Here is a 21,558-nt window from a genome sequence, read left to right on the forward strand (position 1 = left end):
TGTTCCCTGAGCCTCCTCCGCAGTCCTCTTCAAATTACGATCACCGATCCCACCGCTCGCCTTCACCAGGCCGTCGTTCCCGTTCTCCAATGCTTCGCCGCCAATCAGCCGGTCACACGGAAAACTAACGGCCGCAGTTCCGGAGGCAAGAACTGCGCCATCAGGGACTAACACAACCTGTTTCATTACCAGGCAACATTATTACCGTATTCATTGAGGGCGTTCCTGTCGAAGCACTTGTAGACACTGGCGCAGCCGTATCAGTTCTTAATTACACCCTCTGTCGCAAGCTCAAAAAGGTAATGACGCCGCTTCCTGCCGTTTCTCTTCGCACCGCCAGCGCTTAGGACATTCGACCATTAGCCGCCTGCACCGCCCGCCTTGTCATCGACGACGTTCAATATACAATAGAATTCCTCGTCCTCGCCCGCTCATCACACGACGTCATCCTTGGGACTTCCTCTCCAATCATAACGCCATAATAGACTGCGCCCGTGCTCAACTTGAGTTATCACCCCTCAGTGAAACTTCTTTCGACGCGTCCGCTGCTGCTGCCGCTACCGTGCACGTTGCAGAGGACACCGACGTTCCGTCTTTCTCCTCAGTGCTCGTGCCTCTTTATTGTGCTGCTCTTTTCGACGCCACTGTTATCTACATACCCTCGTTACGATGCGCTGACCACAAAGCCGTGTTGCTGCCCCATGCTGTGCTAACAATTTTTCGCAGCTCAAGTGCTATTTTTCTTTGTAACCCGTGCCCCTGCCCAACTACTTTGCTCCGCGGCCAGCCACTGGGTAGCGTTGCTTTGATCGATTCCACTCCCACCTATCCCTTCGTCGATAACACTGCCGGCCTTCACATCAGCGCCATAACGCCTCTTCCTGTTGCCACTCCATCTTCCCTCGATGTTTTCCACTGGTCCATCGACGCTGGCCTGACGCCCTTACAACGAGCCCAGCTTGTCGCCATCCTACAACGTTTTGCGGCTTCGTTCGACTCCCAGCAACCTTCGTTGGGGCGCACAACTGCCGTTACTCACCGCATTGATACCGGCACGCATGCCCCTTTGCGCCAGCGTCCGTATCGTGTTTCAGCCGCCGAGCGCCGCATTATTGACGAACAGGTGACTGACATGCTCCAGCGCAATGTGATCCAACCGTCGCACAGCCCTTGGGCGTCTCCGGTCGTCCTGGTCAAGAAAAAAGACGGTTCCATCCGATTCTGTATAGACTACCGCCGACTGAACAAGATTACGCGCAAGGACGTTTATCCTCTCCCTCGTATCGATGACGCTCTTTACTGCCTACAGGGAGCTGAGTTCTTTTCTTCAATAGACCTGCTTTCCGGCTATTGGCAGGTGCCGATGGCAGAGGCCGATCGCCCAAAAACCGCTTTCGTCACACCCGATGGGCTCTATGAGTTTAATGTCATGCCATTCGGACTATGCAATGCCCCTGCCACATTCGAACGCATGATGGACAACCTACTCAGAGGGCTCAAATGGCACACTTGCCTTTGTTACCTGGACGACGTTGTCATCTTTTCCCCAGATTTTCCATCTCACCTCCAGCGCCATGAGACAGTTCCGCGATGCCTGACCGACGCTGGCCTCCAATTAAATTTAAAGAAGTGTCTTTTCGGAGCACGACAGCTAACAATTCTCGGGCATGTCGTCTCCAAGGACGGCGTTCTTCCCGATCCGGCAAAACTGCGTGCTGTGGCAGAATTTCCCAAGCCAACTAATGTGAAAGAACTCCGCAGCTTCGTCGGCCTCTGCTCGTACTTCCGCTGCTTCGTTCGCAATTTCGCCACAATCATCAACCCTCTCACCAAGCTTCTGTCCAGCCACGATCTTTCAGCCTGGTCTCCACACTGTGATGATGCCTTCGCGACACTCCGCCACCTTCTGACGACTCCGCCAATCCTGCGTCATTTCGACCCTCCTTCTCCCACGGAAATCCACACTGATGCCAGCGGCGTCAGCCTCGGCGCAGTACTTGCTCAGCGGAAGTCTGGCTTTGATGAGTACGTTGTCGCTTACGTCAGTCGGACCCTAACAAAAGCTGAAGCAAACTATTCCGTCACCGAGAAAGAGTGTCTCGCTATCATTTGGGCAACAGCAAAATTTCGCCCCTACTTGTATGGCCGTTCTTTTGATGTCGTCACCGATCATCACTCCCTCTGCTGGCTGTCTTCTCTGAAAGATCCTTCTGGTCGACTGGCCCGTCGGGCTCTGAGGCTCCAAGAATACGACATTAACGTCATCTATCGCTCTGGCCGTAAACATGCCGATGCTGATGCTCTCTCACGTTTTCCATTGCCGTCTGAAGCCACTCCTGCTATATCCGTCCTACATCCCACCGACATGCCCACCGATATGACTTCCGAGCAATGCAAAGACGCATGGATCGCTTCACTTCTGGATGTTTTATCTGGCCGCGCTTCACGACCTCCTTGTCGCGCTCTCCGTCGCCAGTCTCACCATTTCGCCATCAGAGACGAGCTCCTCTACCGTAGGAATTACCTTCCGGATGGTAGAAAGTGGCTGCTTGTAATTCCGACCCATCTGCGCTCTGTGATTTGCTCCCATTACCACGACAATCCCCAGTGTGCCCACGCAGGCTTATTGAAAACCTTCACTCGCCTGCGACAGCGGTACTACTGGCGTGGGATGTACCGTTATGTTCGTCGCTTCGTCCAGTCCTGCCAAGAGTGTCAGCGCCGAAAACACCCACCTCGCCAACCCGCCGCTCCTCTGCAGCCGCTGACCTGCCCAGCTCATCCCTTCGAGCGCGTTGGAATCGACCTGTACGGCCCGCTTCCTAGCACATCAACAGGCAATCGCTGGATCATCGTTGCAATTGATCATCTCACACGCTACGCCGAAACGGCGTCTTTGCCATCTGCTACAGCCCAAGACATTGCCTCCTTCATCCTCCATAACATCATTCTTCGCCACGGGGCTCTCAAAGAATTGCTAAGTGACAGAGGTCCTGCCTTCCTTTCTGAAGTTGTCGAAGCTGTTCTGAGAGAATGCAAAATCGCTCATCGCGCCACCTCCGCGTACCATCCGCAAACAAATGGAATGGTTGAGCGTTTTAACCGCTTACCTTGTCTTGACTTTTTTTACGTGTGTTTGTAGTTGTGCTGACATTGCCATCGATGACGTACCAACCGGCTCAAGTTTCATCAGTTTCGTGAAAGCGTTTTTCTCATGCAAATTTGTATAACCTTTTCGGCGCCATTTACTTACGGTATTTTGTTCTTTTTGTTTTTTAAAATTATTTCGTCTAACCCTTGCATTATTTCTCTTGTTTCTGTTTTCTTTTCTTTTCTTGTTATTTTAATGTTTTCCTGTTCTTGTTCGCATTGTATATTGAGTTTGCTCCCCCCTTATGTAATGCCCTCGGGCCTTTAAGGGAAAAATAAATGAAATGAAATGAAACATCAACAGGAAATCGCTGGATCATCGTTGCAATTGATCATCTCACACGCTACGCCGAAACGGCGTCTTTGCCATGTGCTACAGCCCAAGACATTGCCTCCTTCATCCTCTACAACATCATTCTTCGCCACGGGGCTCCCAAAGAATTGCTAAGTGACAGAGGTCCTGCCTTCCTTTCTGAAGTTGTCGAAGCTGAGATTGCAAAATCATTCATCGCGGCACCTCCGTGTACCATCCGCAAACAAATGGAATGGTTGAGCGTTTTAACCGCACCATGGGCGACATGCTGGCAATGTATGTCGCTTACGACCACTCCAACTGGGACCGCGTTCTTCCATTCGTCACATTCGCTTATAACTCGGCCACTCAAGCAACCACAGGATTCTCGCCATACTTCCTTCTCTACGGTCGTGAGCCCTCTTGTACCATGGACACCATTCTCCCTTACCGACCGGATTCTTCCGAATTCACGAGTTTCACAAGCTGCAACTTATGCCGAAGAATGCCGCCAGCTTGCCCGGTCCTTCACTTCTCACGCCCAGCAACTGCAGAAAACCACCCGAGATCAATCTGCACTTCTTCCTACTTACCGTACAGACTCTTTGGTCTGGCTATGGGTGCCTTCCTCCAGTCCCGGCCTTTCATCCAAACTGCTGAGCAAGTATCAGGGCCCCTACCGTATTGTCAAGCAAACATCCCCCGTCAACTACCTCATCGAACCCCTTACGCCATCCACTGACCACCGTCGCCGCAATCGTGAAATAGTACACAGTAACCGCCTGAAGCCTTACTACGACCCTGCCATCGTCACATCGCCATAATCCGCCAGGATGGCGTCTTTTCGCCCGGGGGAAGTTGTAAAACAGGTATTGGGCTCCAATATGTTCAGCGCCTGATGCTTTGAAGAGAACGACAATCATGTTCAACGCGCGTGACGGTCAGGAAAGAAGACGACAACGAAGCTCTCTCTCCGACGCTCGGGCGTGCGCTTACAGAAATGCAACGACTGATCGCAGAACGTTCCATTGATTGTTGACGGCTTAGCGCCCTGTTTAAGGACCCCTCTTACAGAGGTTACATCTCGGTGCGGGGTTCTGAGTTGATAGTCCGGGTCTGTAATGCAGCGTCACTCCAGGGCGCTGCACTCACTAATTTCCCGAGTAGGTGCCGGCGTATGATGGGGAGGAGTTGCGGGGAGGTACCGGTCAACGGGAGGGGGAGGGCAGAAGAGTTCAGGATCTCGCTACAGAATAGGTATTCAGCTCTAACCGAGGATGGCGACATTACCCTAGAAGCAAAGAACGATAATTTCAGAGATATCATTACTGAGTGCACGGTAGAAGTAGGCGGTAGGATGGTTAGAGAGGATACCGGTGAGCTGTCTAAGGAGACGAAAGATTTGATTAAGAAACGCCAGAGTATGAAAGCTTCCAATCCAACAGACCGGATCGAATTGGCCGAGATATCAAAGCTAATCAATAAGCGCAATGTGGCCGATATAAGGAAGTATAACATGGAGAAAATTGAGCATGCTGTAAAGAACGGGGGAAACCTTAAAGCGGTAAAGAAGAAATTGGGCATAGGCAAAAATCAGATGTATGCGATAAGGGACAAGGCGGGCAACATCATCACGAATATGGATAAGATAGTCAAAGTAGCTGAGGAGTTCTGTACAAATCTCTATAGTAGCCAAAGTAGTCAGGACCATAATGAGATTGGCGGTAAGGAAAAACAGTCAGACGTTCCACCAATGACGAAGGACGAGGTCAAGAAAGCATTAGAAACTATCAAAAGGGGGAAATCAGCTGGAGAGGATCAGATAACTACAGATTTGCTGAAGGACGGGGGGGCATATCATGCTAGAAAAACTGGCCACCCTGTAAACGCAGTGCCTGGTGTCATCTACGGTACCGGAATCATGGAAGAATGCAAACATTATCCTCATTCATAAGAAAGGGGACTCTCAGGACCTTAAAAATTACAGACCAATCAGCTTACTGTCTGTTATGTATAAGGTATTTACTAAGGTAATCGCTAATAGAATCAGGACAACGTTAGACTGCAATCAAGCAAAGGATCAAGCAGGTTTTCGGAAACGGTACTCTACTATTGATCATATCCATACCATCAACCAGGTGATAGAAAAATTCTCCGAATATAACCAGCCCTTATACATAGCATTCATTGATTACGAAAAAGCATTTGACTCAGTTGAAACCTGGGAGGTGATGCAAGCAGTGCGAAATCAGGGGGTAGACGAGCCGTACGTGAAAGTGCGGGAAGATATATATAGTGGCTGCACAGCAACCATAGTTCTGCATAAAGAAAGTAACAAAATTCCCATAAATAAAGGTGTTAGGCAAGGAGACACAATCTCCCCAGTACTATTCACAGCTTGCTTAGAGGAAGTATTCAGAGACTTGGAATGGGAGCATTTAGGGATAAGGGTAGATGGAGAATACCTCAGTAATCTGTGATTTGCTGATGACATTGCCTTGCTAAGCAACTCGGGGGATGAACTGCAAATAATGATTGATGACCTAGACAGGAAAAGTGGAAAGGTAGGCTTCAAAATCAATATGCAGAAGACTAAGGTAATGTTCAACAGCCTCGGGAAGGAACAGCAGTTTACATTAGGTAGCGAAGTACTGGAAGTAGTAGGCGAATATGTCTCCTTAGGACAGGTAGTAACCGCAGATCCGGACCATGAAAAGGAAATAACAAGAAGAATAAGATTTGGATGGAGCGCATTTGGCAAGCACTCGCAGATTATGATTAGCAGCTTACCGGTATCGCTAAAGAGGAAAGTATATAACAGATGCATGTTACCTGTACTCACCTATGGCGCTGAAAACGTGGGGGCTAACCAAGAGAGTTCTACTTAAGTTGAGGACAACCCGGAGGGCTATGGAACGAAAAATGGTAGGGGTAACATTAAGAGATAGGAAGCGTGCAGAGTGGGTCAGAGAAATAACTCAAGTTACCGACATTCTAGTGGTAATTAAGAAGAAGAAATGGACATGGGCAGGACATGTAGTGCGAAGAGAGGATAACCGATGGTTGCTTAGGGTAACAAACTGGATTCCAAGGGAAGGAAAGCGTAGCAGGAGGCGGCAGAAAGTTAGGTGAGCGGATGAGATTAAGAAGTTCGCAGGGGTCAAGTGGATGCAGCTAGCACAGAACCGGGTTAAGTGGAGAAATATGGGAGAGGCCTTCGCCCTGCAGTGGGTATAGTCAGGCTGATGATGATGATGACCGGTGAACGGGATCGACGAGCCAGTGGGGATGAAGATTGGCTGGAGCGACGAGCAGAGGGGACGGTTTTTATTGCGAGGCTCATCTTGTTGTGCAAGATAATGGCTAGGTCCATCGTAGGCAGGGTGGAGCTCCTTTGGGTGGGTAGGAAAGCGTCGAGGTCCTTGGTAGTATCGGTGTTCGGCGTTGTAATAGGAGCGAGGAGCGAAGAAGGTACGGCTACGGCAATAACGCGATGTGTGACCAGCACGACAGTAAATGCAGCAAATTGGCGTGTCGTCTGAGGGGCGCCACTCTACAGGATTGCGACTAAGGTAGCGACCAAAAGCACTTGCTGCAGGGCTAGTTGGTTTTGGTTCATAATTAAAATTGTTTAAGGCACTTCGTCCCGTCACTTACCTTTGTGTTTGTCTGTTTTTTGCACCTTAGGCTATTTTAATTATAAGGTAGCGACGTGGGGAAAGTGGGCTGGCAGTAGCAGCTGCCACTACAGGAACAGGTTGTGATGGTGGTGTGGGCGGCACGGGGCTGGTGGAGAGGCCGACGCTGGCAAGTTCCTGGCAAACTACGGCCTGTATCATGGTCACGGTGTCGAGCAGCGGAGACATGAATGGTGTAGGAGCTAAGGCCTCGAGTTCTCTCCGGACGATCTGAGTCATGTTCGTGGGATGAGAAGGCTTTTGCAAAGGGGCCAGATCATTGCAGGATGATGTAGCTGCCGTGTTTGGAAGGTGCTCAAAGCGATGCATGAGGCGTCGTTGTTTAGCCTGCTCGAATTTTCGACAGACTTCAAGCACCGAGTCGACGGTGGAGCAATTCATGCAGAACAGGATGTTGAACACATCATCCGCAATGCCCTTGAGGATATGGCCTACCTTGTCATTTTCCATCATTGAGTAGTTGACCTTGCGAAACAACGCAAGCACGTCTTGAATGTAGGCAAGGTAGGACTCCGTGGAGGATTGGATGCGAGATGAAAGTTCTGTTTTTGCTGTGCGAGAGCCCGACCAATGGGCTTCCCGAACAGGTCTTGAAGCTTTTGCTTACAGATTGTTCATGTCACCAACTCTTGTTCGTGATTTTGGAACCATGTGCGAGCTGTTCCCGTCAAATAGAAAATGATGTTGGCCAGCATAAGGGTCGTGTTCCAGTGGTTGTTCTTGCCGCAGCGCTCATACTCATCCAGCCAGTCTTCCACGTCTGTCTTGTCTTCGCCATTAAAGATGGGAGGGTGGAGGATTTTCGTCAGCACGACTGGTTGTGCCGAAGTTGCCACGGTGGAAGGGGTTGCGTCGGAGGTCATAGTGGTAGTTGTCGACGTCGTTGAGAGCCCAGGTAGATGACAGCCACTGCACAAATCCAGCTTTTGGTAGCGCAAGGGGTAATCCGTGCGCACGGGAATCTTTGGTCACCTCCATTAAGATGATACGTGGCAAGAAGGTTAGTTCGAGAACGCAACGGCTGACGACTTGAGTGAATGTTCGGGTAGGCGCCAACCTTCTCGTAGCACCAACTACCGTTGCTACAGCTTCGTCTTCCTTCCGTGTCACTACTGTTGATCGTTGTCTTTTTCAACGTCCAGCGCTGCAGGGCATATATGTAACAATATATATGCTGCATGAAAACAATAAATCAAATGGCCTTCCAGAGAGAGGATATTTGCTGACAGAGCATTTATTGTGCATTGCATGAAGTCAACTGAAGAAAGCACAAAACCAGATCACAGTGTTTTACTTGAAAATGGTGTTCGCCTAGTTTTTTCTTTGTCTCGTCTTACTGTATCCCATAGTGGCTGCTGTTTGGTTTCGTTATTTCTGCTGGTAGGTATTGTGGTAGTATTGTGGTAGCTTCAAAGTAGGCAATTAGCCCACACACTTGTCCCGCTTCTTCCTGGCAGCTTTTCAATATGTGCTTCCAGTTGTCCTTTCCTGTTGTGTTGATACATTTGGTCAAGATCTGACCTATTCATAAAAATGGCCTAACTGGCTTATATTGTCACTGAGATATTTAACGAGATCCTTTTTTTCTTGCCTCCATTGGTTTCCTGTCCTTAAATAAACTACCCCTAGCCATGTCCTTATGCCGACAATTATTCCTGATACCCAGATATGATTTTATTCTTTGTCAATTTGTTCCTTGGTGTATCAACATACCTACCCCTCCCCCCTTTTTCTTCATTGTCGTTCTGTTACACCCTTCCTAGACATATCTCTAAATGGTGGATCTTCTGGATCCATGAGATGAGTCTCGCATATAGTGTACACACCTATTTCGTTGTCCTTCAACGGCTGTCTTATTTCTAGCCATTTCGCTCTCTTTCCACCCCCTTGCATGTTTATGTAGCTGATCCTAGTGTTAAACCTCATTTTTTGTACTTTTCTTTCTGGACCTCCTCATTGCTATTTTGTTGGGGTCAGCCTCCGTTATTACGCTTCCGCTTCACTTTCTACCACCCCTGCGGCCGGAGCCTTTGCGGACCCCCTGAAAAAGCTACAGCCCTGCCCGCTAGGTGCCAGTGGTTCACTGTTCCCACCCTTCTGTTTAAATGGATGCCATGTCATTGAAAAGCTTTGCCATAGCCTGCTCCATGCACCTCCCTGTTTACCTCAACCACTTCGAAACGCTTCTCCAGACTTAGCTTTCTTATGTACTGATTAACTGTCACCACGTCCTTTTTAAGCTTTCCTTTCGTTCCTAGCACCTCTGGTACTGTGCACGCAACAATCTGCGCTTACTGTACTATCGCCCTGATATCGTCAACTCCCTGAGCTAAACTTTCCACCACCCCTGCCATTGACATCGTTCAGCCCCGCTGCTGCTATCACCATATTGCGCCATGCGTTCAGTGCACGGTGGTTCAGTGCCTTCCCTGGGAAGGTTCCGACTAATATTCGCTTATCACCCATTACACGTTTACGAACCCACTCACATAATAACACCCCCCCCCCCTCGATTTTTGCCTAAGAATTAAAAAAATAAAAAAGTGTCAGTCATTAGCGCGTCCCTCAGCACCGCGCAGTCACGGTCCACAACGCATTTCTTGGCAGTGCGCCAAGATGCTGCGCAGCGATAACGTCACGGTGTATTTTCTTAAAAACTGATTGATTTTTAGGAAGGGAAAGGCGCGGTAACTGTCTCGCTTGTTTTCTGTGGACACCTCTACCGCGCTGTAAGGAAAGGGAGGAAGGTGGGAGTGAAAGTGGAAAGAAAGAGGAGCCGTAGTGGAGGGCTACGGAGTACTTTCGACCACCTGGGGATCTTTAACGTGCGCCGACATCGCGCAGCACACGGACGCCTCTTCGTTTCGCCTCCATCGAAACGCAGCCGCCGAGGTCGGGTTCGAACCCAGGTACTCCGGCACAGTAGTCGGGCGTCTTACTGCACCTCCCCGGCGGGGGAACTTTTTTGGCGTTAGCTCTAGCAAGAGAGGGAAGTGAACTTGGCAGAGGGCCAGCGCTTGTCCAGCTGTGCAAGCCTCATTTCCAATGTTCGCTTTATCATGCCATCCATGCATGCCATGGGTGATTGCGGCGGCGCGCGATATAGCCTTTTGAAGCGAACGATGCTAAAAGCCGGCGTCATGATCGCGGCTGACACGTGTGTTTCCGTTGACGACGGATGGGTTGAAAGGATAGGCGACTCTCGCAAAAAAAAAAAAAAAATTAAAAAATAATCCCGCGTAACCCGTAGCGCCTGTCCTTTCATGGGCGTTGTCTGGGACCGCGCCGACAGTACGAACAGGGCTAGAGTTTGCAAGTATTTAGTTGCGAGTTACGGGGGTTGCGCGGAAGAGAGGGCAGGCAGCCAGCCGCCCCGCCAGTCATGGCGATTTTTAGACTTTACCCGCCCTTGCATGGTTTTGGTTTTATCCGTCCCCGTTTTGGACGTGCTCAACCTATAAGCAGGCTGAGGGTTTTTTTTTTTTTTCCACGTGCTGTGCGCCAAGCCGCCCAGACGCGGCGGTGCGTATTCCGAATTATCCGTAACGGAACCGACTCGCGTTCGAATTAATGGGCTTTATTGTACGCAAATCTCTATGGAGCTTGGCTGGAACAAGTAGTTTGGTCTGGATTATCCGAAAATTCGAATAATCGAGGTTCGCATTAAGAGCTTTCACTTAATATTTAAAAAACTAACAAGCTAACAAAATAGTTAATGAATGAACGTCGGCAAGCCTAGCTACCGCCATGAAAACCAGGCCGCTAGAGCAAAGCTAAAATTTATTCTTTAGCCTGCACCTAACCCACCTAGCTGAAAACTAAACAAAATTAATAAAAGAAAGAGTTTATCAATTTGACGCTTTCGGAAGCTCCCGCAGTCGCTAGTCCGTCCGTTTCCGGTCGCCATGTGCAATCCGAGGAGCGATGAAATGCGCGTCTGCACCACACGCCTGTTAAATGTCAACTCCTATTTATTGTGGCTAGAATCCTAATGATGTATGAAATATAGGAGCGATCCCCTTTGAAACGGGGTGGTAGCAGTTGCTATCATGCTCGTTATTTTTTCTATATCTTACTTGTAAAAACTGGGAACTAATTAAAGAATTCCTAAATATGGCTGCCCGCGAGCCTACCATGACTAACCTTAGCGATAGCACCGACATATTCTCAAATGCTACAGATATCGCCAACGCTTTTAATCGTATTTTCAGCGCTGACACAGAAATCGTTAATTCACAGTCACCAGTGTGTACACGCACCCCTCATTCCTTTTTCCTATACCCAACTTCTGCTAGCGAAGTTCTTCAAACCATTAGGCAATTAAAAAATACTAGTCCCGGGCTAGATGGAATTGCTCCAGCTAAAATGAAACTTGTTGCAGAGGACATTTCACCTGTTCTGGCTCACTTACTTAACGCTATGTTTAAATGTGGCAGTTTTCCTAATCAGTCGAAACGTAATAGCAAAGATCGCCGGGGTGGTGCAGTGGTAAGACGCCCGACTACTGTCCGGAGTTCCCGGGTTCGAACCCGACCACGGCGGCTGCGTTTCGTTGGAGGCGAAACGAAGTGGCGTCCGTGTGCTGTGCGATGTCAGCGCACGTTAAAGATCCCCAGGTGGTCGAAATTACTCCGTAGCCCTCCACTACGGCTCCTCTTTCTCTCTTTCCACTTTCACCCCTACCTTCATCCCTTCCCTTACGGCGCGGTTCAGGTGTCCACAGAGCAAGTGTGACAGATACTGCGCCTTTCCCTTCCTGTGAACCAAATTATTAAAGATCGCGGGTAGAATCCTCGATCAAAAGCGAATAGAAAGAGACGTCACCCTTGTTTGGACGCCAGCGCCCATCACGAGAGCTGAAGTAAGGGCGGAGATAGCGAAACTCAAAACCAAGTCAGCTCCAAAATTTAGATGACAACTCGATAGAGGCCCTTACCAGCTACATGCAGAAATGCTGGGAAAAAGGGGAGATCCCACCGCTGTGGAAAGAGGCTACCGTGATCCTGATCCCAAAACCCGGGAAGCAACCGAAACTGGAAAATCTCCGGCCTATATCGCTCACGCCATGTGTAGGGAAGTTAATGGAACACATAATTCAGACCAGAATTTCAAATTATATGGAGGAAAAAGAGAAATGGCCAGACGAGATGTATGGCTTCAGGCCCCATCTGAGCACACAGGACGTCATGCTGCGGCTGCAGCAAGACATAATTCCAGAACCAAAGATGCGAAAGTCATTATGGGACTTGACCTAAAAAGGGCCTTCGACAACGTCAAGCACGAAGCCATCTTGGAAGGGCTCCAGCAGGCAGGAATAGGGCTAAAAACTTATCGCTATGTCAGAAATTTCTTAACGGACCGCACGGCGGTTATAACTTTCCAGGAAATACAATCTGGGGTGATCAGGCTAGGTAACAGGGGGACACCTCAGGGACCGGTACTGTCACCCACCCTTTTCAACATGGCCATGAGAGGGCTCCCGAAGGATTTGCGGAAAATTGGGAATTACAACTTAAAGGAGTATAGACACGTACATTTTCTGTTCCAGTATTTTTGCTTTAATCGATCCACAGTGGTCCAAAACAGAGGGACTGCGACCCAAAAAGCCCCAGCACCGATCAATTAATTTGTTATCAGTGCATTTATCAGGGCCAGTTTCGGTTTCGATCTCTCCGGACCACGAGCGCGCGATGACGTCAAAGATACGATGGATGGGATGGATGCATGGAATATAGGAGCGTCCCCTTTGAAACGGGGTGGTAGCAGTAGCTATCATGCTCATTTTTTTCCATATATCTTAATTATTGATTTAGAATGGTTAACTAAACCATCATTTTATTTATTAAATTTTGCTCCTACATTACTAAGATTATGTCACTTCTCTGCTTTTAAGCCACCAATCTTCCAGCCGTTTTTTGCTAGTTTCCACCGCCGGTTTATTCAGCCGGCCACTGTTATCTCTAAACCCCAGAGCTTCAGGAACAGTGATTGCGCCTGCATCAACTTCCGGATGGATACCATTGCATTCGAGTATAATATGGTCAATTGTTTCACTGGAGTTTCCACATACAGCACATGCGTCATCTCCATTGTTAAACTTCTTTTTGTAGCTGCGTGTTCTAAGGCACCCTGATCTAGCTTCAAAAAGTAGGGCACTGCCTCTTGAGTTATCAAAGAAATCTTCCTTCCTGATCTGCATTTTCCACTTACCGTATAATTCCACACTCTGTTTTTTTTTCCATCGAATTTATCCAATTTTTACCTTCTGTTTTTCACCTGTTGCTTAATGCTCTTTATTTCTCCGTCCTTGTTACTAGCATACTTACTAGTTAGTTTCCTAATTCTTTTCCTCCATTGTGAGTCAACGCTTTTTAGGTACAGGTATTTAAATACCTTAGCTGCCCATCTGTTACTGTCCAATTTCCTCAGGCGTTCCTCATATAATATTTTACTCTGAGCTTCCCGTACTTCGAAAGAACGCCACTCGAGCGCCCCCTACTGGCAAGGTTGGTGATCGCGCAAACACAAAATCTGATGACGCATTCGGGTCGCGTTTTTCGTCTGCTTGCTGTCGCACGCGCACGAAAATATCGTCGTCGAGCAGCGCTTCAGCGTAGCATAATTAGAACTGCGACGTTGTTTCGCCCAATAGCGTGGATGTTACTAACATTGCCGGGCTATTTAATCCCGACCCGCTCGCCTGCGACTCAAGCGATGAAGCAGGAATCAGCAGCAGCCACAAAAGCTTGGTGGGTTGACGCGCAGGAAATGTCAACTGGTAGGAATGTTGAACAAAGGAACCGTGAAGATGCTGCTTTATCAGTACGGTTGGCCAACGCTGTGAGCCAAGCTGTTCTAAAAAAATGTTTTAGTAATGACGCGATCAGCCACTGTAACCCGTAAGCTCTCCCGATGGCTCCCGTGCTCACGCCTGTTCACGCGCTGATTGGTCTCGACGCTGCATGCCTGCGTGCCGCCGTCCAAGCATGTGGCGCCATCTGGCGCAGTCAAGGCAATCTGGGTGCGTAAAGCCGTGGCCGCCGCGATCGGCTCCCAAGTCATAGCTGCCTCAGCATCCGTTATCGGTAATCTAGCTATCGCAGATCGCTGTTCATTCGCTTACATAGCTATTTGTACAAAGGACTATCAGTCACGATTAAATTGCGAGGATTATTCGGCCAATACGGAAGTCCTGGTAGAAATAATTACAGCGATACAATTTTTCCGACAGCTGCTGTCCGGTGCGACGCACCTGATGTCAGCTAGCTCCGCTGCTGAAGGCGTCGCGCAAAGCAAGAAATTATTTTACGAGATGGGCTTGCCAGCAAAGCGGCGCTAAACTCCGACGTTTTTTACAGCGTTAGCTCGTTCCGAAGCGCCTTTCGCTGGCACTTCGATGTGAAACCAGCTAGGGCTAGCGACGTCTAGGGTAGGCGGAGAGCGGCGCAGTATGTTCCCGGCGCGCCATCGACAGGCACTGTTGCCGTAAGCCCTGCACTTGTGCAGGCATGCTGTTGGGGCCTGAGTTTAGCAGGCAGTCTCCATACGTACACTGGTGAGGTAATTGTAACATGCACCAACGAAGAAGCCATCGAGTAAAGCGAGCAGAAGCGGAGTTCTTTCTCAGGGCACGGCCGGAAGCGGCGGCGGCGCTGTTCGAGTCCGGCCATGTGTCGTCACTGCTCTTTGCTTTGCCGACTCCACGTCACAGTTGTTTGATGACGTCATGTTGTTTACATATGTACACGTTTTCGTCACAGAGATGTCAATGCCAATGGGTTTTGAAAAACGGAGTACTTGCCTGGCTTGTTTTTAAAATCAAATTAAAATATCTTCGCGGAAACGTGCGAGATTGGGATTGCTTGGGAGCATCTCTGTATACCCAGGAAAGCAATCGTATTCCTTCCGACGCTTCAAAAAATGGTGTCTATACTCCTTTAAATTACAGCCTGTACGCGGACGATATCAATCTCTGGATCAACAGAGGGAGCGACGCAGAGATCAATGAAACGCTGCAGGCGGCAGCAGATGTCATCTATAAGTACGCGGTGGACAGAGGACTTAAATGTTCGCCTGAAAAATCAGAAATCTTCGTGTATAATGACAAGGCACTCAGGAACAAACCTCCCTCTGACCCACAGGTGTACGTGGAAGGAAGGGAGATACCAAAAGTAGAGACAATACGAATATTGGGACTCCACTTACAAACACACGGAAGGAACACGATCACCATTAAAAATTTAGAAAACCACGCGACCCAGACATTAAGCCTCATCAGGAGGGTCTCACGTAACGGAGGCGGCCTCAAGGAAAAAAAACCTCCAGAGATTAGTACAAGCCTTCATCATTAGCAGAGGGGGCTACGCCACGCCATATCTGAACCTAAAGGCAGATGAGAGGAGAAAGATAGACGCGCTCATCAGAAAATGCGTTAAAAAGGCCCTAGGCCTCCCAGCATGTACATCGACGGAGCAGCTACTGGCCCTAGGACTGCACAATACGATTTCAGAAATCACGGAAGCGGTTAAAACCTCGCAACTTGAAAGCCTCAGCACGACGCGAGTGGGAAGAGCTACGCTAAGTAACCTTAGAATAGCCACAGACAGGGGGCAAAAGGAAAGGGTTGACATTGACAGGAAAATCAGGGCGCACCTAAGAATCCCTCCCCTACCCAAAAACATGCACCCTGAGTTTAATAGGGAAAGGCGACAGAAAAGGGCGGAAGCGATAGAAACAATATATCGGAGCAAACCCCCAAATGAAGTTGCCTACGTAGATGCGGCAGGAAACAGACACAGTCGATACATGACCATAGCGGGGGTAGATGGGGGAGGCACCCTCATCACGGTGGCTACCATACTAGGGAAAGAAACCGAGATAGCGGAGGAAGCTGCGATAGCGATCGCTTGCGTTGGCACCAAAGCTAGATATATTATTAGCGACAGTAAAACTGCAATCCAAAATTTCAGTAGGGGGAGGGTAAACCCCCTCACCACCAAAATTTTAACACAAGGAGTGATTGATAGGACGATCAACATCATCTGGACCCCGGCGCACGAATCTGTCAGCGGTAACGAGGCGGCCCACAGTGCAGCTCGAGATCTCTACCTCCGAGCTGTACAGGATGGCTCGACTCAGGTAGAACATAATAGAGAAGGGCGATTAATCTCGTATCAAGACATTACAGAACACTACAGGCAATGCCGAAGGCGTTTCCCCCCACCAGACACGGCGTTAAATAGAGGTCAGGCAATGGCGTGGAGACGCCTGCAAACTGGGGTATACCCAAACCCAGTACTAAATTAACATATCCGATCGGACTGCGAGGACGATAAATGTAAAAAGTGTGGGGCGAGAGGAACCCTCGACCATATAATTTGGGAGTGCGCTTACTCCCCAGGCAGGGCGCAAAACGTTAGCAGTAGATAAGCCTGGGAAACCTTATTGCGAAGCTCGGACCCTGAGCTCCAACTCACCGCTGTCCAACTGGCAGCAGAGGCCGCCGGCGAAACCAAACCGGCCAGCATCTAATGCGACCATCCCGTGCGGCTGGGCCGCTAAGTCCCCTCCCCCTTAAAGGGGGGTGAGACAGAGCGGCCCAGGCGGTGTGGTCCTTCTCTGTTGGACAATAAAAGTTTTCAACAACAACAACCAGCCCACGCAGGCGTGCCCGGAAACGAGGCGGCACACAAACTAGCCCGAGATCTCACACACCGGGCTGGAGGAGTGCCACCGGAGCAAGGCAAACAAGAGGACCTGATTATAGAGAAATAACAATGCACTACAGACTGAGCAGGAGGGTCCTACCACCAGCAGACTCCATGTTAGGCAAAAAGGAAGCAGTAGCATGGAGAAAGCTACAGACAAATACATACCCGAACCCAGTTCTTGTCAACCATATATGGCCAGAAATATGATCAGACCTATGTTCACTATGTAAGGAAAGGGAATCTCTAGATCACATAATATAGGAATGTGCAAAGTCACCAGGCAGGGCAAAAATATAACTAAAGACGCCTGGAAGACCCTTCTGCGAAGCTCAGACCCAAGAGCCCAAAGAGAAATTGTTCGACTGGCCGGAGATGCCGCCGGAGTCCAAGAACTACCGGCCTGCAACTAAGGCGACTCTCCCACCTTCGGCGTCTAACCCCCGAAGAGCGGGATAGTCACTCTGTTGGACGAATAAAAGTTCTCTCTCCCTCTCTCTCTATGTAAGGACTCACCGCCACCATCCGATGGCGCGAGCTGGGGCCCCGTCTCGGTCTGGCGTGACGTCACAGGGTCACGTGAAAGGTCATATATGGAGGCGTCACGATACGCCAAAGGCTCGAAGTGCTGGCAGTATTGCTTTCGCAATAAAAGCATGTGCCGCGAATCGCTAGGCCGCTCGACTCCTTCAAGCTTGCGCCGTCTGTGAGGGCGGGAGATGCTAGTCGGAACAGCCCGCTTTCTTCGACTCTTCTGTTTTTTTTTCTCTCGCGGAGCCACCCCCCCCCCCTCGAGTATAGCCAAATACGCTAGCCGGTCATCGAATTTTCGAAGCCGTCATTGCACCCGCCACCGATTCGGTGGTGGACGACGGCTGTTGCGACGCGCATCTTTCCATTTTCTTTTTCTACCATCTCTATTTTCCCGCCTGGGTGGTGCAGTGGTAAGACGCCCGACTACTGTGCCGCAGTACCCGGGTTCGAACCCGACCTCGGCGGCTGTGTTTCGATGGAGTCGAAACGAAGAGGCGTCCGTGTGCTGTGCGATGTCAGCACACGTTAAAGATCCCCAGGTGGTCGAAATTACTCCGCAGCCCTCCACTACGGCTCCTCTTTCTCTCTTTCCACTTTCACTCCCACCTTCCTCCCTTCCCTTACGGCGCGGTTGCGGTGTCCTCAGAAAACAAGTGAGACAGTTACCGTGCCTTTCCCTTCCTATAAATAAATCAGTTTTTTAAAAGTCACCATCCGCCACGTGTTCGGGAGGTACCAGGTTCGATCCCTGGTGCCGCCGGGTACCCACCGGCTTTTCAATGAGTACAAGCTTTCCCCCGGCCTGGTGCTCGGCTCTTTGGGGTGAAATGTTTGGGAAAGGGGTCATAGGTCTCAAAAAGGGCCACATAACGGGCTTTTGCCACACAAGGCGGACTTATTGTTGCCTGATGGCGCGAACTTATCACTGCCACATAGGAGCAACTATTTGATACCTATGACCCCTTTCCCAAACATTTCAACCCAAAGAGCCGAGCACCAGGCCGGGGGAAAGCTTGTACCTATTGAAAAGCCGGTGGGTACCCGCCGGCACCAGGTATCGAATCTGGTACCTCCCGAACTCGAGGCCGATGCACTACCAAAGGCCGGCAGGCCATTAGTTGTTCGAAACTTTTTTTTGGAAGCCTCTGGGGTGGCGCTGCGATCGCCGAAGCGAACGGACTCGTTCACGTCGGCTCCGTCATTTATGATTAATTTCGCAGTGCTAATTTGCGCGAATCGAAGTTTTCTCTATCTCGATGCGCTGCGATCGCCGAAGCGAACGGACTCGTTCACGTCGGCTCCGTCATTTATGATTAATTTCGCAGTGCTAATTTGCGCGAATCGAAGTTTTCTCTATCTCGATGTGTTCGGAAGCCTCTGGGGTGGCGCTGCGATCGCCGAAGCGAACGGACTCGTTCACGTCGGCTCCGTCATTTATGATTAATTTCGCAGTGCTAATTTGCGCGAATCGAAGTTTTCTCTATCTCGATGTGTTCATGAAGTCGAAAAGCACCGACGGATATTGAAAGTTTCCAAAGTTACGCCTTTTCTTCGATTTACCGGACAGTTTTCATCACCGCCGTGCGGGGGGCGTCCCGCTAGGTGTGTTCCGCGAGCCATAGGTCTCGTCGCTGTCGCGGCAGCCGCGGCTCGCCGCCTCGGCGGCAACCACTCAGCCCCGAGATGGAGGAAACGTCCGTTCTGGCAATGATCTCCGACTCTCCAATGACCGTTCAAGTTCAAGGCGAAGAAATTTCACCCGAGGAATTCCACCGCGGCATGGATGGACGCTCGCGGGGGAACGCATGTCAAGACTCCGTCAACGAGACCTCGACGCGAAGCTCGCCGTCACCGACAACCAAGTAAGCAAGAAAGCGAAAGGAAATAAGAACTTTAGAGCCTCGGCCATCAAGACAGTGAGAATGCCAGCCATGCCGCTGGAGGAAAACAAGATCGTAATCAGACCGCGAGGGGGACTCGACATCACCAAGATAGGCATTACGACCGCCGCTGCGGCCATTCTCGCCGCGGCCAAGATCACGAACGAAGAGAACGCATCGGACACGATCTGCCTGAACGCGCAACAAAATATAATGGTAATCAGCACGCCCAAGGAAGAAAACTTCGTCCGCTACGCAAGAATTCAAGCTATATACATTCAAGACAAGACCTTCGAAGTCAGCGCGTACCGCACGGCGCCGTACGATACCGTGAAGGGCATCATCCGAGGCATTCCTGTCGACGAGAAAGCCGAAGATCTCGACAGCAACATTGTAAACGACAGAAACCCACCCGCCGTAGGCGCCAAAAGAATCGGCAACACGACCACGATCATAGTAGCCTTCAGAGGACCCAAGGTACCGAACTTTGTCCGATGTGGTGTCACGCTCATACCGTGCCACCTGTACAGAAAGCAAATTGACGTCTGCCACCAGTGTGGTCGGGTCGGGCATCGCAAGGACGCCAACCAACCGGATCTGACGCCAACCAACCGGATCTGCAGGGGCTGCGGCCAAGCGAACCCAAAAGATGACCACAAATGTACACCCAAATGCAAACATTGCGGCGGCGCTCACACGACCGCCGACAGAGAATGTAAAGCCAGATACAAGGTTCCCTACGTCGTTCGCAAGCGTCAGTGGGAGCGCCGAAAGGTCAGCCATCAGCTGCCGTCGGAGAGCGATTTCCCACCACTTGACAAACCAGCTGCCCATAAGTCAAGAACGCCATCGAGAGACCGCGCGCAGTCGAGAAATAGCAGCTGCAGGAGCCAGAACAGAGACGCGCGAAAAACGAAAACCCAAGGAACCGTCGCGTGAGAGAGTCGGTTGGGGCAACGCCGCGCGAGGTATCATGAAGACAAATCTGAGCTACAACGCCAAGACAGAAGACAACGCTTCAACCAAGGAACGAGAGATCAACGAGGCCCTAAAAAAAGAGGACGCGACCCTGCGAGCCACCATCAACAACCTCACCAAGGAAATCGCGGAGATCCGCAACGCCCTCCGCAACGTCGAACAGCAAAGATCCAGCCCGAGCGGCAACAACAAGGCCGAAGCAACTACGGCCGACGCAGACAAGGAGCCGGCAACGAAGAAGAGGGCCGTCGAATCACGCAAGACCAAGAACAACATGAGCAACTGCAGCACCGACAGCAGCAACAACGTCGAGGCTAAACTCAACAGCCTCGAGGATATGATCAAATCGATGAAGCAAGCCATCGAAGCCTTCCAAACGGAGAACGTCAATAGACTCAACAATCTGGAAAGAAGCGTGCAACTAATACTAAGCAACCCAACGTTCGCGCCAGTACAGCATCAAGTCAACCAAGCGCAGCAACACGGAGAATTCCGAATCGGACAATCATGGCCTCCAACTCCGCAGGCATAACAGTGTGGCAGTGTAACTGCCGCGGCTTCGTCAAGAAGGCAGTCGTCCAGCAGTACATCGAGCACGCGGCTCGCAAGCCCGACGTGCTCCTCCTCCAAGAAACACTAACGGACAAGCCGTCCCTCCCCGGCTACAGGGTGCACGCGGGCCCGCCCGACGGCAGAGGCCTGTGCACCCTGGTCAGGAAGGGACTCACCTTCGTCGAACACCGGTTAAGCAATCTCAGGATTGAACGCACGCTCACCGAACTCATACCGACCAAGCAAAGAAACAACAGCATCTTCATTTTGAACATCTACAGTAACCCGTCGCGGAGACTCCAGAGGTTCAAAGTCATTCTTAACAAGTCAAGCACGACGGCCGGCCAGAGCACGCTGATCGCATGCGGCGACTTTAATGCGATGGATCCGGCGTGGGGCTACGTCAAGAGCAATGCGAAAAGCAGAAACCTATCACAAGACGCGGCGGAACTCGACTATACCCTCATAACCGACCCGGCTTACCCAACGAGAATTGGTAACTCCGTGTCCCGAGATACCAGCCCCGATCTCACGTTCGTCAAGAACAACGAACCGATCACGATCACGTAGAGGAACACGGGGGTGGACCTCGGTAGCGACCACATGATATTGGAAATCGTCATACCGGAGCAGAGCAGTACCAGTCAGGAAACATACGTGGATCGATTGGTCTGCTTTCAGAGATAACAGAAATCAGGAAGCAGAAGAGACCGACATCGACGACATTGACGCGTGGACCAACAAGATCCTCCAAGATGTTCGAAACT

At 50.3% G+C, this 21,558-nt stretch overlaps 1 pseudogene; it reads left to right on the plus strand.

The window, feature by feature from the left end:
• Positions 1 to 19,064: 19,064 nt before the first annotated feature.
• On the plus strand, positions 19,065 to 20,819 carry LOC146194074 (uncharacterized; annotated as a pseudogene).
• The last annotated feature ends 739 nt before the right edge of the window (positions 20,820 to 21,558 follow it).

This window comes from Amblyomma maculatum, chromosome 4 (genome assembly GCF_055883805.1).
Source record: "Amblyomma maculatum isolate TAMU_Amacu chromosome 4, ASM5588380v1, whole genome shotgun sequence".
NCBI lineage: Eukaryota > Metazoa > Arthropoda > Arachnida > Ixodida > Ixodidae > Amblyomma > Amblyomma maculatum.